Consider the following 16,220-nt stretch of genomic DNA (forward strand, 5'->3'; position numbering starts at 1 on the left):
TTTGTACTGTATCAAACATTTTTTCTCGCTTTTCAATCTTTACCTGGATTTCCCACAAATAATTGAAGTCTTATATTAGTGAAATCGGTCCAACCGTTCTCGAGTTTTTAGCGAGACAAACCAACAGCAATCGATTTTTATATATTAAGATTAGCTTCTGCCAGCGGCTTCATCAGCATTGCTGTGTGATAAAAAAACAAAATACCCTGTCTGTATACCAAATTTCATCAAAATCCGTTCAGTAGTTTCTGAGTGATTGACGGACAAACATCTAAACATTCAAACTAGCAAACTTTCACAGTTTAGTGTAAAGTACTTCTATAACCACGATTTGGCAGTTCTTTTTAAAGTTCCATGTAACAACAGTTACTATAGTCTACCTTAAAATGTCCACTACCAAAGGTATCCCTTTTATGGGGGCATTTTATCGTAATCCCCACGTTTGACAGGCGGTTTGGGGATTGGAATTATGTCATCGAAGTGTTAGAGGATGGTTTTCCTACATGGGACTTATAACACAAATGGTGAAAAGTGGGTGTACATTGTACAACGGCATTACGTGTCGTAATGTGCACCTCTGCCTACCCCTTTGGGGACCTTTGTTACTTTCTCTTAAATTTTAATGACAACGAATGACTATACAAACAAACATACATATACATATATGTATTATATAGGTACGGTTTTGTTATTATTACGTTTGTAGTCTGTCACTTCCTGTGAGCCCTGAATAAATATTTTCTTTTTTCTTCCGCTGAACTGTTGGTTTCAGGAAAATATAAAGTAAATGTTACGTTGACAATAAGCAAGTATGTACATACATTTTCCAGTGTGGGAGAGCCATATTTAAGTGGTCGACCGGAGTGATACCACGGCCTCACAGAAAACCGACGTGAAACAACGGTTGCGTTGTGTTTCGTTGTGTAAGTGAGGTTACCGGAGACCCTATTACTTCCCAATCCCAGATTTTCAAACAACCCTTAAATTCCTACCCCCCGAAAGACCAGTAACGCACTTGTAACGCCTCTGGTGTTTCGGATGTCCATGGGCGGCGGCGATTGCTTACCATCAAATGATACGTCTGCTCGTTTAGCGGCTTATGAATTAAAAAGATATATTATTTTTTATGCCAAATTCATTGTGAATTAACACACATTTGTTACATATAATAATATATTTCTGCTTAATAAGTCCCTCGGAATATTATCAAAATACCTATCTTTTGTAAGGAGACAGAGCAAATATATCCTGTTTTCTTAGAAATCAACATAAAATGAGCCGTAACATGTCATATCGCCCGATTTTATTGCCCTCGTAAAATACCAGTCGTGATGATAAAATATTTAGGTGATACACTCGCTGTGGCACCAGGTTTCACTTGAAGATTAACTTTTAGAAAACAGAGAGTTCCCTAAAAACTATACTTTTTTACTTTTGCTGGGACCCTGTTGGGCACCAATTGTTACCTACCAAACGTTTACCACCTAAGCCTACATTGTGGAATGCAATCAAGAATTCGACTGCACGGTTGGTGCGGTGGCTGGGTTCAACTGGCTGCCAGCGCAACGGTGATCATGCAATCTCTGAAAATAGAAGTCCGCACGGAGCAACTCTTTGTGACGGATCCACAAATTGTATCGGGAAAGGTTATAAAGGGTCTAAAGGCAACAGTGACCCATGTGTATGTGAAACCGCGCTGGAGTCGGTATGTATAAATGTAAAAACGCACTTTATCGACACAGGAAAAAATACAGTAATATGTGTGTATTTTAGTATTATACAACGTTTAAAAAAGGGGTATATATCAATTGCACGGTATCTAGACAATATTGAAAGAGAGGTTCCTCAGACCAGGCGAGGTGATCATGCAATCTCTGAAAATAGAAGTCCGACGAATCATTATTTGTGACGGATAGACAATTTATCGGGAAAGGTTATCGTAATATTAACGAGTGACCCCTGTAGTGTTGTGACACGTTTGTATGATTTGAAATCAAGAACTATGCGATATCAAGTATTTGGTACAATTTTTTTTAAACGTATTTTAAGCTGAAACTTTGTGTAGAGGTTCTATTCAACCTGTATTCATCAGGGCTTCTTGATGTATATGGGTATTTTGTTACACGTTGTATATACGTATTTATGTAACATAACAAAGAGCTAATTTCGAATGCAAACAAACCATTTGCAATTGATTGACATTCATGAGGTGACTGCCGGTCCTCCAAGGAGGTCGTGAAGGTTTCTAAACGTCCTCATATCCCATGGGGCGCTAAGAGAAATGTTCTACCTTATCTGACATGGAGTATGTTGACAATGGAATGGTAACATGGTTTTTGGTGAGTTGAAAAATGGAACGTGTAGGATTTCAGTTAACATTTTTGATGAAGTATCGCGTTTAACCTCCGTACTCTGAGTCATTAAATGATTACTTAACCCATTGGCTATTGTTTTCGGAACAAAATCGTTACTAAGGAATAGTTTAAGTAATCATTAAATGTCTCTGAGTACAGCAGTAAGAGTCGGTGGCTCGAACTTGTTCGTCCGTGAGGCAAATATGCAGATGTTTTACCCAACAAGTTTGCAAATGACACATACTCATTAAATAGCAGTATAAAGATATTTTTCTCTGAGGTGGAAAGCGAGACCGGGAAATATGATAGATTGAGTTCACATCATAGTGTGGAGCAAAGTAAAATATTAAACAAAAAAAAAACAGTTTCTTTTGAAAAGTTGTTTGTAATCATGACAATCACATATTCAAATATCGGTCACTAGCGACAATAAGGATTTGAACAATGATGATAAATGGTATTTATTTTTGCAAATAGGTTACAATGTTACTCTTTTACACGTCAATCTCTTAAATAACTAGATGAGGCCGGCATTTCCTATCGGACTACTCTGAGAAAAAACACCGAAACAAACTCAGAGGTCTTTAAGTCCAGTTAAAATGAATCCTCCATTGACTACCTCATCCATGTTTCTGTGACAATCGACCATGCACCAGGGAGTAGCGGAGGATTTTAAAACGCCCTATTTATTACTGGCACACACCTTCGAGGTGGGAAATTGAATTTTATGTTGCAAAAGAAGCTATGGAATTATTTCTCAAATTACTTTGACGTTATATGCCGATGACGATTTGTTATCCTTCTATCTTAGTTATAGTATCAACACATGACGTCCCATATTTTAATGCCAAAAGGAGAAGGCAGAGGTGTAAAAATAATGTAACACTAATTTTAATAAATTTTATATTATCTGAATACACAAATACTAATGACTTTGACTCATGGTAGGTGCGGTCGCTGGGCAACCGAATGTCGCGCAACGTGTAATGGGTTAGATTCCCGCACGTAACAACTCACTCACTTATGTGTTCCACAAATTGTTGATTCGGGTCTGAGTGTCATGTGTATGTGAACTTGTATGTTTGTAAACGCACCAACGACACAGGAGAAACCCCTAGCGTAAAGGGCAACATTTTCTGAATAAAAAAAAACCTACAAGATCAAAATAACCTTGTTTAGCACGTAAGAAGAAATCTTAACAAAAATAGTAATACATATAGCATATACTATATAGACGCCTAGAGCTTGTACTATCAGACGCGTCACGACATATAAAACGTTATATGCGTCATCATAACGTTTTCATAGGTTCAGGAATGACTTACGGAAATTATTTTTGCTAGCGTTTTTGATAGTAAGCGTAAAGAAACTGTTTTATCCATAGTAATATTAAAGCATGATGAAAGAATTTTCCACGAAACTTGAGTCTATATTCAGAGTCGAATAGTTTTTGGTTATGGTAAAATTAATACCATCTAAAAAGTATTGATATCTGTACAAAGTCGTGCTAAGTCAAACGTTGCTTAAGGTACGCGTCCACAGGCCCGCATCGTACGCATCGCACGCTACGGATTTTAATTTGTCTTGTATGGAAACTCATACAACTGCATCCACTAAAACGCAACGTACGGACCGCTTGTCGACAATGCATTTTTTTTTTTTTTGAGGGGGCAAAATCATCCAATGACTTCTCCCGCCTTGGGCGAGGCGAGAGGGAGTGTCAGACTCTTACTGACTAAAAACCACCCCGTTCCTTCTCCTGCTTTTCGAGCCGGAGCCCCGGTAAACCCGCTAGGTAGTCCGCAGCTCCGGGTCGACAATGCATGCGATGCGTACCGATGACATCGTACGGAATTCGAACGATGCGTGTGATACGTATGAGACGCACCACGACACTTCAATGTCCGACCGCACTGGTCAGCTGCTACACGACAAGTGATCAACACGCTGCTCAGCCGATAAATCTTTGACTCCGTCGAACGCCGAGAGAGGCGCTAGTGTTCCCATTCTACCCTCGATTGCGTCATATATTTGACATTGACATCAAATAACTGAAAACAAAAAATAAATGATTAGGTTTTGAAACAAGGCCTTATTTACTCTCGATGTAATACTCGTATATTTGAGTAAAACTTTCCCCGTCTTTAAGTAAACATAATACCCATTTATATTTCTTACAACACAATCGTTCAAACACGTACATAGGTGAATAAATAAAAACTAAAAGCTTTCCGACCTTTTCACAAATTAGTTCCTACTTTGGAAACTATGAAATTAAAAGCTAATTATGGGAAAAGTTATGGCTGAGAGAGTTTGGCCGGAAAATTATTTTTGTTTTTTCTTTGTTCGAAAGTTGGATTATTTGAATTGTTTGTAAGCTTCGGCGTTTATTGTTTTAAATCGTAGCCGTTTTAGTTTCTCGAGTTACGAACTGCCTAGCGGGTTACCGGGGCTCCGGTTCGAAAAGCAGGAGTAGGTACGGGGTGGTTTTTAGTCAGTAAGAGTCTGACACCCCCTTTGCCTCGCCTAATGCGGTTGAGGTAACCTTATTTAAGAAATGGATTTTGCGAAAGCCATTTGTGTATGTTTTACAAAGTAACACTCATTGGAGTTGAGGTAACCTTATTTAAGAAATGGATTATATAATAAAATATTATAAATGTGTTTCCTACTCAACCACGTCACACGGCTGAAGGGATCGGTATGATATTTGGAATAGGGATAGATTATGGTCTGGAATAATACATAGACTATTTTAGCGGGCAGAAGCTTGTGGATTATAAACCGCACCGTAAGGTGTCTAATACTCTTATATACCTTTAATGGTAACTTGAAGGTAATCTACATAATAAACCTTGTATATTATTCTACAAAAGTAATCAGGGATATTACCAATTACCCAACAACAAGCACAAACACATCATTAGGTATTAATGTAGAATTCACCGAAAAAAATATTCTAGAAAACAATCTCCACAGACTCCTAGAACGTTGGGAGATAAATCAGTCGAGATCAACATCTCGTTTGATACATATTTTAACACTACAAAGTGAGAGTTCTACTTTACATATATTCTTCATTCAGCTGTGAACTTGTATGTAAAGTAAATAAACTACAGTCAAAGGATAGTATATAATGTATTCAAGACTGTGTTAAATATTTATTTTTTGTCTTTAGTCCAGAAAGACTTCGGAGAAAAGAATTTTGAATTTGATTTTGTAGAGGATTTATTATTTTTTATAATAACTATTGTAAGACATATTAACACAACTAAAAATCACGCTCTATTTACGTACCGTACATTAATGGAGAAAACGTCTACTAGTTTCGAGTCACATCATAAACAGCGTGCGCAGAAGCAGCGATGTAGAGTAGGCTACACGACACTCGATGCGATGTTCGTGGGTGAATAAACCGTGATTTTTGGTAAAATTTAAGATTTATTCCTTTTTTTTAATGGGAACCGCCTTCAATTTTCTTCACCAACTCCATTCTTTTTTTCCTTTTCCTCGGTCTGAAAAATACTACTCTGAAAACCATGTCAAAATCAGCCAAACGCAAGATAATCGCGTACAAACATACACACATACAAGTCAAACTGAGAACCTTAATTTTTTTTAAATCGGTTAATAAAATAGACAATCACAAATGCCTCACTCAGAAACAAATCTTACAATTTCGTTCCAATCAAGTTTATTTCTCTCGTTGTTTGTTTCGGTGACCCTGAAGTCTAAATCAGCAAAACAATTGAGTAAATAGCTTGGCCGAGGTCTAATGCTGGGTGTATTTCTCAAGGGAGCAGAGGTGCATCGCTATCGAACAATGTGCTAGTGCTGTAGCACAGTCGATGGTTTTATAGTATCGATATCGATAATTTAAACAGTTTTAATGGAATTGTGTTATACAGAGTCATGGATAATATAAACGAAATAATAAGGTAATGAGGCCTAAATATAGAGATTACAATAACTAAAAAAAAATGACTGTAATTCAAAATTAAGTATACTTGCTCATGTGCACAAGGAATTCATCACAAGGCCAACAATACGAAACATAAAACTTAAAAATAATAGGGAACCATCTTCAAAAAGTTTAAATGCGAAATTCCATTTTTTTGCATAAAACCTCCTCATTCCAAAAAATAATGTGCTGAAAACCGTATCAAAATCAGTTCACCCAAATGCGAGATAATGGCACACTGACATACATATAAGTATATACTTACAGGTCAAACTGAGAACCTACCTTTTTTGAAGTCGGTTAATTAAAACGGAAATTCTCGATATCGATAACAGTACTCATACACATCACTATGATCCCCTCGTCTGCACTGCGACGATTTCTTTTCAAGCAGTCAGGTAATAGCCTAATGTTTATAGGAACAAAGGAAATGTCTAGATTCTAGAATGATTTTAGATTTGTCTCGTAAAAATTCAATTGTTGAAGAAAATTGGTACGTTACTGTATTTGTAATTTTACTTAAACTTGTAATGTTAATGTTGGATAATTGATCTCATCTAGTTATATCTCACTTTTCTTTATTGTTAATTGTATTAAGTTTAATTGTTTTTTAATTTTGTTATTGTAATTTTTAGTAGTATATTTCAAAAAGTCATTCATATTTCTCTTAGTTTTAAGTTATCACTTAATATTAAATGCTGGTTAACCTATAATTGGCGACTGTATAAGTCCAAAACAAATATGTATTTACTACACTTAATATTTTTTATACAGAAGCTGTTGGTGAACCTTTATTAATAAATAATAATAAAATAATAAATACGTTACCTAGATCTCGTTTATACAATGTAAAAGTCAAAGTCAAAGCATTTATTTCAATTAATTCTTAATTAGGCACTTTTGAAACGTCAAATTGAATTGTCTGTCAGTCTATCTGTCAGTGAAGCTAGGTTTACACATAGCTCAGCATTGGCGGAAACGGACTCAACTAAGTTATGTTTTTTTTATATGGAAAGATGAATGTTATGGATGGTTTCCTTACTATAGATACATCGCATACTGGAGCTGCGATAGCTTAGTATCGGTAGAAATGGTCACATAGTATCACAGCTTTTTTTTAAGAACGGTAAATCATCCAGTGCCTTGGGTGAGGCGAAAGGGAGTGTCAGACTATTAATAACTAAAAACCACTCCTGCTTTTCGAGCCGGAGTCCCGGTAAACCCGCTAGATAGACCCGTCGCGTTCCGCGCACGCCTCAAAGAGCCATCAGACCATCACAGATGGGGCCCAGTACGGCTGATGCTTAATCCGGAGCTGCGGACTACCTAGCGGGTTTACCGGGGCTCCGGCTCGACAAGCAGGAGTAGGAACGGGGTGGTTTTTTAGTCAGTAAGAGTCTGACACTCCCTCTCGCCTTGCCCTGGCGACAGAAGTAATTGGATAATTTTCACCCCTGAAACAAAATAAACCCACTAGATAGTCCGCAGCTCCGGACATAATTTTACAGCTTAGCACTTAAATCTTTGTAGTTTTACTACATAGCAAACTGTATATAGCAAACTTCTGGTGGAAAAGCACCCTAAAACCTTTAAATACACCTATCAAGGAACATCTATATTTAGTAAAATCAAACCATACAATCAGTATCGGCCACCCTTTACACCGCTCACATAGAATTATTTATCAAACGACAAGAATTGATTCCCTTTGTTCCTAGACATTATAGACTCGACAATTCTGTTAAAGTACTAATACTAACGTCAACAGGTCTATAATTTTCTAGATTATTTGTTCAGGACGTACTGAAATAGTACTAACAATTTAGTTTGTCGAGTTTTGTCGAGAAAGGGGTTGGAGGGGCATTTTTATAGTGTGTTAAAGAAATGGTTGGTGAAATATCCTGAGACATTATTAATTAGTGATCAACCAAACAAAGTCACGCCTTTTATCCCCGAAGGGGTAGGCAGATGTGCTCATTACGACACGTAATGCCGCTATACAATGTACTTTCTGTACTTTTCATCATTTGTGTTATAAGTCCCATGTAACAGGGGGTGAGCCTATGACCATATACTGGACACAATTCTAGACTCCGTGCTGCCACTGAGAAATTTTCGAAAAACCGTAAAACACCCAGTAATAGGTACTTCGCTCGACCCGGAAATCGAACCCGGATTAATTAATGATTTAATTTGTTCTTAGACGTTGCATTAGGTCAAATTCTGTAATTATAGTATAACAACGGTACTAAGACACATTAAATGAAAACTTAAACTATTCCTTAGTAATGATTTTGTTCTGAAAACTATTGCTAAGGACTGGGTTAAGTAACCATTAAATGACTCTGAGTACGGCGGTAAGGTGATTTTAAATAAATAAATAAGATCTTGAATAAGAATAATAATTAGGCTTTGTCACGTCACTGTTCGACGAGGTAACTCGACTAATTTCAAGCCAACCTGGGGGCCTACAATCATGAAGAGAATACGTTATAACCATAGGGGTGAATGAATAAGTACGTATAGTATTTTTTGTTACAGATTTTAAAATAATCGTCAACAGCTTGCAAATTATTCAGTACGGACAAATGTGTATATAACAAGCTATCCCAATATATCTTTATTCAATCAAACCTCAACCTTATTGCATATCAGAAATAGAGTTGATAATCCATATAGTCGATTATCGTTGGTTGAGCTGCGGTTTACAGTAACTTACTTAATTTTTTAAACTCAGTGTACCGTGTGGCGAGTAATACTGCCCTGTGGGCTCAATTTGCATACATACTTAATTATTTTACACATCGATTCTAAAGTACATACAGGTTTTTTAATAGTGTAATATGGATAGTAAATACATACATACATACATAACCTCACGTCTGTCTCCGATTTGGGGGTAGGCAGAGACAATAGAACACTATATGATGTGGAGAGTAAATCTACATTAATATTGGTATAGAAAGTGTTGATCGAGTGCTGTGGGCACTGTGTGACTGTCCAGCAGAGGATCTTACTCAGGGTTCGATTCCCATGTCGGGCAAAGGGCTGTTAACGGTTGCTATGTTTCGGCTTTTCTAAAATACTATAGAAGTAAGTAGAATGGTGTCTCTACAGATATTTCTGCTCATTACCTCGACTCATGATTTTAGTATATATATAAGACTTTATCTTTTATGGCTTTAAATAAACTCGTGTGTTGCTTCTGAAAATGAAGTTTTATTTTGTTATTTACTTAATAAAGAAAACATCTTAATTATGTACATACTATAATAAAATCCTCACCTGAAAATGAAGAAACGACATTTAAGTTTATTTTTCACCTATTTAAATCGTTTATCACAAAATATATTCAATTACAGTTTTCATAACATAACATGACAATTGACAACTTCCATCACATTCAAAATCAAACATAAACCAAAACTATGACTTTTACTATAAATTAAAAAGTATTGAATTAAAGAAATATATTTTCTTTACATATATTTTAATCTAACTATACCCCAATTACTATAGATAAGTACCAACACAACCAGCCTCTCTAGACACATACATCATCAAAAGATTATACACGAAAGATTCATGTATTTAATAAATCTCCACGTCCATTAAAAAGCTATAAAAATATGAAACGTTTTTACGAAAATTTAATGGTATGAACAGCCAATTAAAATTTATGTCCGTTTAAAAACATATAAATTGAGAAGTTTTATAAAATTAAGAGAAAACAGACTCTTACGCATTCGTTATTTTTTAATATAAATTGGTAACTGACATCTGCTTTTGTGCATGGTAGAGCATTGCCAAGTTTATCATAATGTGAATAAAATTGCTGCCTCGTTGGTCGAGTGGTCGCAAGTGCGACTGCCGAACATGAGGTCTCGGGTTCGATTCCCGGGTCGGGCGAAGTATTACTGGGCATTTTTCGGTTTTTCAAAAATTTCTCAGTGGCAGCACGGAGTCTGGAAATGTGCTCGGTATATGGCAATAGGCTCACCACCTATTACATGGGACTTACAACATAAATTGTGAAAAGTGGGTGTACATTTTAAAGTGGCATTACATGCCATAATGTGCGCCTCTGCCTACCCCTTCGGGGGTTAAAGGCGTGATATGTTATGTATGTACATATGTATGTATGAATAAAATTGGATAAATGTGTCTTAGGAGATTTGGTATAACGAAAAAAAATTGTGTCAATAATCACAATTAATTTTTTACTTGTACTGCAGATCACCTGATGGCAAGGCTCATGGCCACCCGGAACACCAGTGGCGTTACGTTGCCGGCCTTTGGGGGTTAGGAATTTAAGGGTTGTTGGGAAATTGAGAAGATTGGGAAGGGAATTTTCGAACAACGCAAGCGTTTTTCTGTGCGGCCGTGGTATCACTCCAGTCGAGCCGGCCCAGCAGTGCCAAAGCATGGCTCTCCCACACTTAATATTATAAATGTGAAAGTTTGTGTTTGTCACGCTGAAACTACTGAATGGATTTCAATTTATTTAACAGATAACAGTTTCAAACAGACAATATGTCATTACAGCATTAGATAAACGTCACACGATAATGATTAATTGGCTAACGAGTTGTAAATATTTAATTTTGTCGGCCATAAATCTGTGACGGGTGACATAATAACTTATAATGAGATGTAATGCGTTGCTTTGACACACGGGCGCGACGGATGGGCAGCATTTTCAACACCCTTACTAATATTAAGTATAAATGACACAGGGGCGCTTCCTCATCGTCGAGCCTTTTTTATGGAATAGGTGGCAATCGAGCAAACGAATCACCGATCAGTAAGCGATCAGCGCAGTCCATGGACACCCGCAACACCAGAGGAGTCACGGGTACGTTGCCGTAGCCTTTTAAAATGGAGTATGCTCTTGGTTCGAAACTAGTGGAGTTTTTTTAATATATTTATGTGAATAAACCGTTGTTTTTAGTTAATTTAGTATGTCTCACGATAGTTATTATAATTATAAGTAGTAATAAAATTTAGTAATAAGTAGTAGTTAAAAATATTTATTATAAACTTCGGTTTACGGCTTGGTGGTCATGAATAATCCTAATTCCAACTGGAAAGACATAACACATATTTGTATGCACTTGCAAGAATTCTGTAACACCAATTATGGAGTTTCTTGCTTCTTTTTCCCTACGATTAAGTATATCTACATTTATTAGAACGAACGCCTAACTTCACTGACTGATAGCCTGACGGACAAATCTATTTTTAAACGTTTCAAAAGTATCTACATGTGGTTTTGTTGAAATAAATGCTATAAAGAAGCTTTTTTTACCCGACTGCGCCAGAAGGAGGGTTATATTTTTCGAGAGTATGTATGTTTGTATAATTGTTTGGCACGCTCTGCAGCCTAGGGTTTTGTCATCTAATATGTATATAAAATTCTCGTGTCACAGTTTTCGTTGCCATACTCCTCCGAAACGGCTTGACCGATTTTGATGAAATTTTTGTGCTTATCCGGTATCTATGAGAATCGGCCAACATCTATTTTTCATCCCCCTAAATGTTAGGGGTAGTACAACCCTACTTTTTTTAATTTTCCGCGGACGAAGTCGCGAGCAGAAGCTATATTCATATAATATAAATAAACGCACTTTTTTTTTTACGAAAATTGGTTTCAACCACGCATCCGCGTTCGGCGGCCATTTTACCCGTATGTCAGCTGTCACAATACACGCGTTAATAAGGACTTGGGGTATAAATCACATTTGTCGCATAATTAAATATTAAATCACGTTTATTCACACGGTAAATCAAAATTATACTTTTTTATTTTATCCGTCTATCTGTATTCATGAGGGTTGCTATATTAAAAATCTCGGGCGATTCAAATGTTTTTGGTGATTAGTTACATAATTGTAGGGCTGGATTGTACGTCTGTGTTATCGTTGAATAAGTGTCACGGTAATAATTTAATTGTGATATTGTTTTTACTAATTAGACTGCGTCTTTGGTCAAATGGCCGTGAATATGACTGCTTACCTAAGGATCTTGGTTTCGATTCACGGATTACTTAAGTAAAGTATTGATGAACCATCAGACCCCCACAGATTGGGCCCAGTAGGGCTGATAGGACTGAGCCTCGGTATCGTCGAACATACTATGACTTCTCCCGCCTTGGACGAAGCGAGAGGAAGTGTTAAACTCTTACTGACTAAAACCCACACCGTGACTTCTCCTGCTTTTCGAGCCGGAGCCCCGGTAAACCCTAGGTAGTGCACAGCTCCGTGTACTTTTAATCTCCCTACACTTACAAAACGAATACTTAAGTAAAAATAGTTTTAAAATAAAATAACTCTTTCAAAACAAAACTGGAAGATATCTGTCAGTTACCAATTACTTAAAGGTAATGCAACAGTCTGCTTTATATGCAGTTAACAGGTTCTAATTAGTGGGTTAAATTTAACCAAGAAATGAGTTTGTTGGTTTCAATCTTTAGTGCTACTTAGTTACGCTTTCCGTAAGAGGGGCGATAGTTAAATAAATAGTAAAATGTAGTTAACAGCATATCAAAGTACCCGATTTAGTTAATGTTTTCATAGGATTTTCGACTTTATTGTAGAAACAATAAAACTGATAATGCATTAATGTAATTGAATGAATGTAATCCTTCTTAGTCAGTCAGGGTGTCCTTTAAACGATTTTTGAATTTATTGCCAAAGTAATAGAGTTTTTATTTGTGTAACAATATTACTAGTTTGGGATAGCTTCTCGTGCTGGTGTCTGCTGTGTTAAGTGTTCGAGGATTTTATTGTCGCTTTAAACGTGTTTCATTTAATTATGTTCTAATTGTTGAGTTGTGATACGCAGAGACGCCCATATACTTACCATGTGATTATAACCAAGTGAAGTGCAAACGATTGTTTTCTTTTTCTTCTCCTCTAATAATATCTTCTGATTTATTTCGTTGCGTGATCCAAGACTATTCATATTCCTGTGTTCCGGTATGTTTATGGTTGTATCTACTATAGATCCTGGCGTACATGGCTTACATTTAAAATACAGTTCACTTACACATGACACCCAGACCCGAAACAATTATTTGTGGATCACACAGTCTCCTGTGCGAGAATAAATCCAGCATTCGATACAGCCAGTTGCCTAGCCACTGCACCAATCGTGCAGTCAATTACTGATTTTATTCCCTTTTTTTTCATGTAATTTCGATAACAATAATAGGTATAAGTCTATGTGAGTATTCCAACTCTGTATTGAACATAAAGTAATCATGAAACTTGCTTAAAGTTTTGGCAAAAACAAAATGTTCCTGAATTCTATATTAGTTACGTTGTTTCATGAGTAGCCTATTTGGATTGTTTACAGTATTTCCAGCTTTTTACGTATATTGGAAGAAGTACTTATGTATGTAATATATGTCTTTTTGTAAGATGCTCAGAGTAAGGTACCTAGATATTGATTTAAGAGGCTAAAGTCAAAACAAATATCCATGACAAGTTTTTAAATCAACATTGATTCGTGTATAATACCTGCAAAAGTATATTAACTGCGAGAACTATTAGTAGACTGCCTCGTTGGTCGAGTGGTCACAAGTGCGACTACCGGGCAAGGAGTCTCGGGTTCGATTCCCAGGTCCGGCAAAGTATGACTGGGCTTTATCGAAAACTTCTCAGTAGTAACACAAAACCTGTAATATACTATGCTGCAATTTTCTACCCATGTTTATTCGCATGTAAACTTCATATGAGCGATATATGATTTATGACGTCAACCGTTGATTTGCTTGTCGATCGTCTATATGTGCGACTTCTGTCATCTGTCTCTTGTCAAGTCATATGTCGCCACAATATCAATCGATTATAAAATTATATAGAAAATCTAAAATAACCTGATAGTTATAAGCAACAAATATTACTGGCTACTTAAGAAGTCCTGACACTGACACTTAATATTATAAGACAGTAATCCCAACTAATCTCCGCTTAACCTGATGGTAGCTACGTACTGGCATCCCTTTAAACCTCGAACCTATTGATTTTTACTTAACTGTTAACAATAACTTAAACAGTTTCTTTCAAAACCTTTTAAGGCAATTAATTTTAATATTATAATGTTTTTTTAAAAATCTCAATAAGGGCTACTATAATATTTCACCGGGACCCCGGCTCACATAATTAAACTAACGAAACAATGTAACTAAGAAATTTATAGTGAACTTGATTGAAAAAGAGTAACCTATGTAGTTTCTTACTCGTTCTTCTTCATAGGAATCTACAGTTTGGATCGAGCAAATAGCTTCACTAGACCAGGCTTACTTTTGGATCAACGAAACAACTTACTAACTAACTCCCCAAAATAAATTTGACTGTTGAAGAAAATATGGTTTTTCTTTGAATAAAAGGTGACACATACTTAAAGTGTGCTTGATTCTTGTCACCAATGGATTCAATGTAAGGAGTAATTGTGTACATTTTTAACCTCAATTCTGACTTAATATCAAGTATTTAGTTTTTATCATGACCAGGTGTGAAAACTCACTCTCACATAAGCTACCATTACGTAAATCTTGTCGTGAACCCTCTGCTGTAGCATGGCGAAACCCTAGGGGTTCGCGTACCCAACTTTAAAAAAACCCTGCAATAGAGGAACTGACAGACAGACTGACACTTTCAAATGTGCCTTCGTGGTCTAATTGAATGACAATTTGGACTCAAAACCTACCTCTGTATTCCCTTTATAGACTAGTCATGATAGCAAGTTTAAATATAACCCCGAAGTTCTGTGTTGCCTAACTTTAATAATAGATGTGGTTAAGTGATAGCGTCCAGGAAGTGAACTATAGTTGGCCGTGGCCGGAGCCCCATGGCCAATGTTTATCAAAGGAGTCCTGCTCTGGGATCCTATAGTTATAATGACAAACTTGGACTTCTGTAACTTGTCCATTCAAAGTCATTAGACAAAAGGATTGTTGATTTTTTTTATAGACTAACTGCCATACTCACACTCATTTAATGATTTCTTAAACTATTCCTTAGTAACGATATTGTTCCGAAAACAATTACTAAAGACTGGGTTAAGTAACGATGAAATTATTCTGAGTGCGGCGGTAAGTTGTTAAGAAGGTTCGATATTGTTTTTAAAAAAAGAAGGATTTGATCCTGTGTCGTGGGTGCGTTTACAAACATACACATGACACCCAGACCCGAAACAACAATTATTTGTTGATCACATAAATAATTGCTCCATGTGGGAATGCCCAGCCACCACACCGATTCAATTATTATTGGAATAAGCTAAACATGTTTTTATCATTGCCATTGTATGGTGATAACAGAATAAAATGTATTATTAACCTCACTTTTTGTAGTGTAGAGTAAAGTAATTAAAGTGTAACCATTTTTTTTTAAATATTTTATCGTATTGAATACTCGACACTGTTGATAAAAATACCCAATTTCATTACGCGCTATTTTTAATCAACCTATCAAACAAATGATAGTACTAGAGTTGTCTCATAGCTCGATAGATGGCGTTGATCAATTCCGTAGTTTTCCTGAATCGCGCTATGGTTTCGTTCCGCCCGGAGTATAAATACCGAGCGAGCGCGCTCAGTCGTCGTGCCTCAATCTATTGAGTAAGGAAATTATTGGGCCTTGGTGACTCTTGGCAATGTCCTGTTAGGGCGAAACTATTTTTGAAAGGCACAGGTCGTCCCGCGGACTGCTCACCTACTTTGTGCGCGGTCTCGGTGAAGCGATCTCGCCGTATTATACATGAAAATAAATGTTTAAAAAAATACCACGCAATGCGCTGACACTGCAGAACTATATTCTGTGAATATTAAACATAAATAATACTGAATCTAGATGTGTATAGAAATTAGGTCACACTACTGATAATAAAAAATAAAATAT

The 16,220-nt window shown here is 36.4% G+C and overlaps 2 long non-coding RNA genes and 1 other non-coding gene across 4 annotated transcripts in view; 2 read left to right on the plus strand and 1 right to left on the minus strand.

The window, feature by feature from the left end:
• The window catches only part of LOC126911047 (uncharacterized), a 436,837-nt gene that overhangs the window by 329,447 nt on the left and 91,170 nt on the right, over positions 1–16,220 (minus strand). The window lies entirely within an intron of this gene.
• The window catches only part of LOC126911048 (uncharacterized), a 67,279-nt gene continuing 55,067 nt past the window's right edge, over positions 4,009–16,220 (plus strand). Inside the window, exon 1 of the long non-coding RNA XR_007705605.1 lies at positions 4,009–4,149. This is a non-coding gene — a long non-coding RNA (uncharacterized LOC126911048). The remainder of the gene's footprint in view (positions 4,150–16,220) is intronic.
• Positions 15,924–16,071, plus strand: LOC118271527 (U12 minor spliceosomal RNA). Its single transcript, XR_004783313.2, has one exon. It is a non-coding gene; the product is annotated as a U12 minor spliceosomal RNA (small nuclear RNA).

Source organism: Spodoptera frugiperda, chromosome 9 (genome assembly GCF_023101765.2).
Source record: "Spodoptera frugiperda isolate SF20-4 chromosome 9, AGI-APGP_CSIRO_Sfru_2.0, whole genome shotgun sequence".
Classification (NCBI taxonomy): domain Eukaryota; kingdom Metazoa; phylum Arthropoda; class Insecta; order Lepidoptera; family Noctuidae; genus Spodoptera; species Spodoptera frugiperda.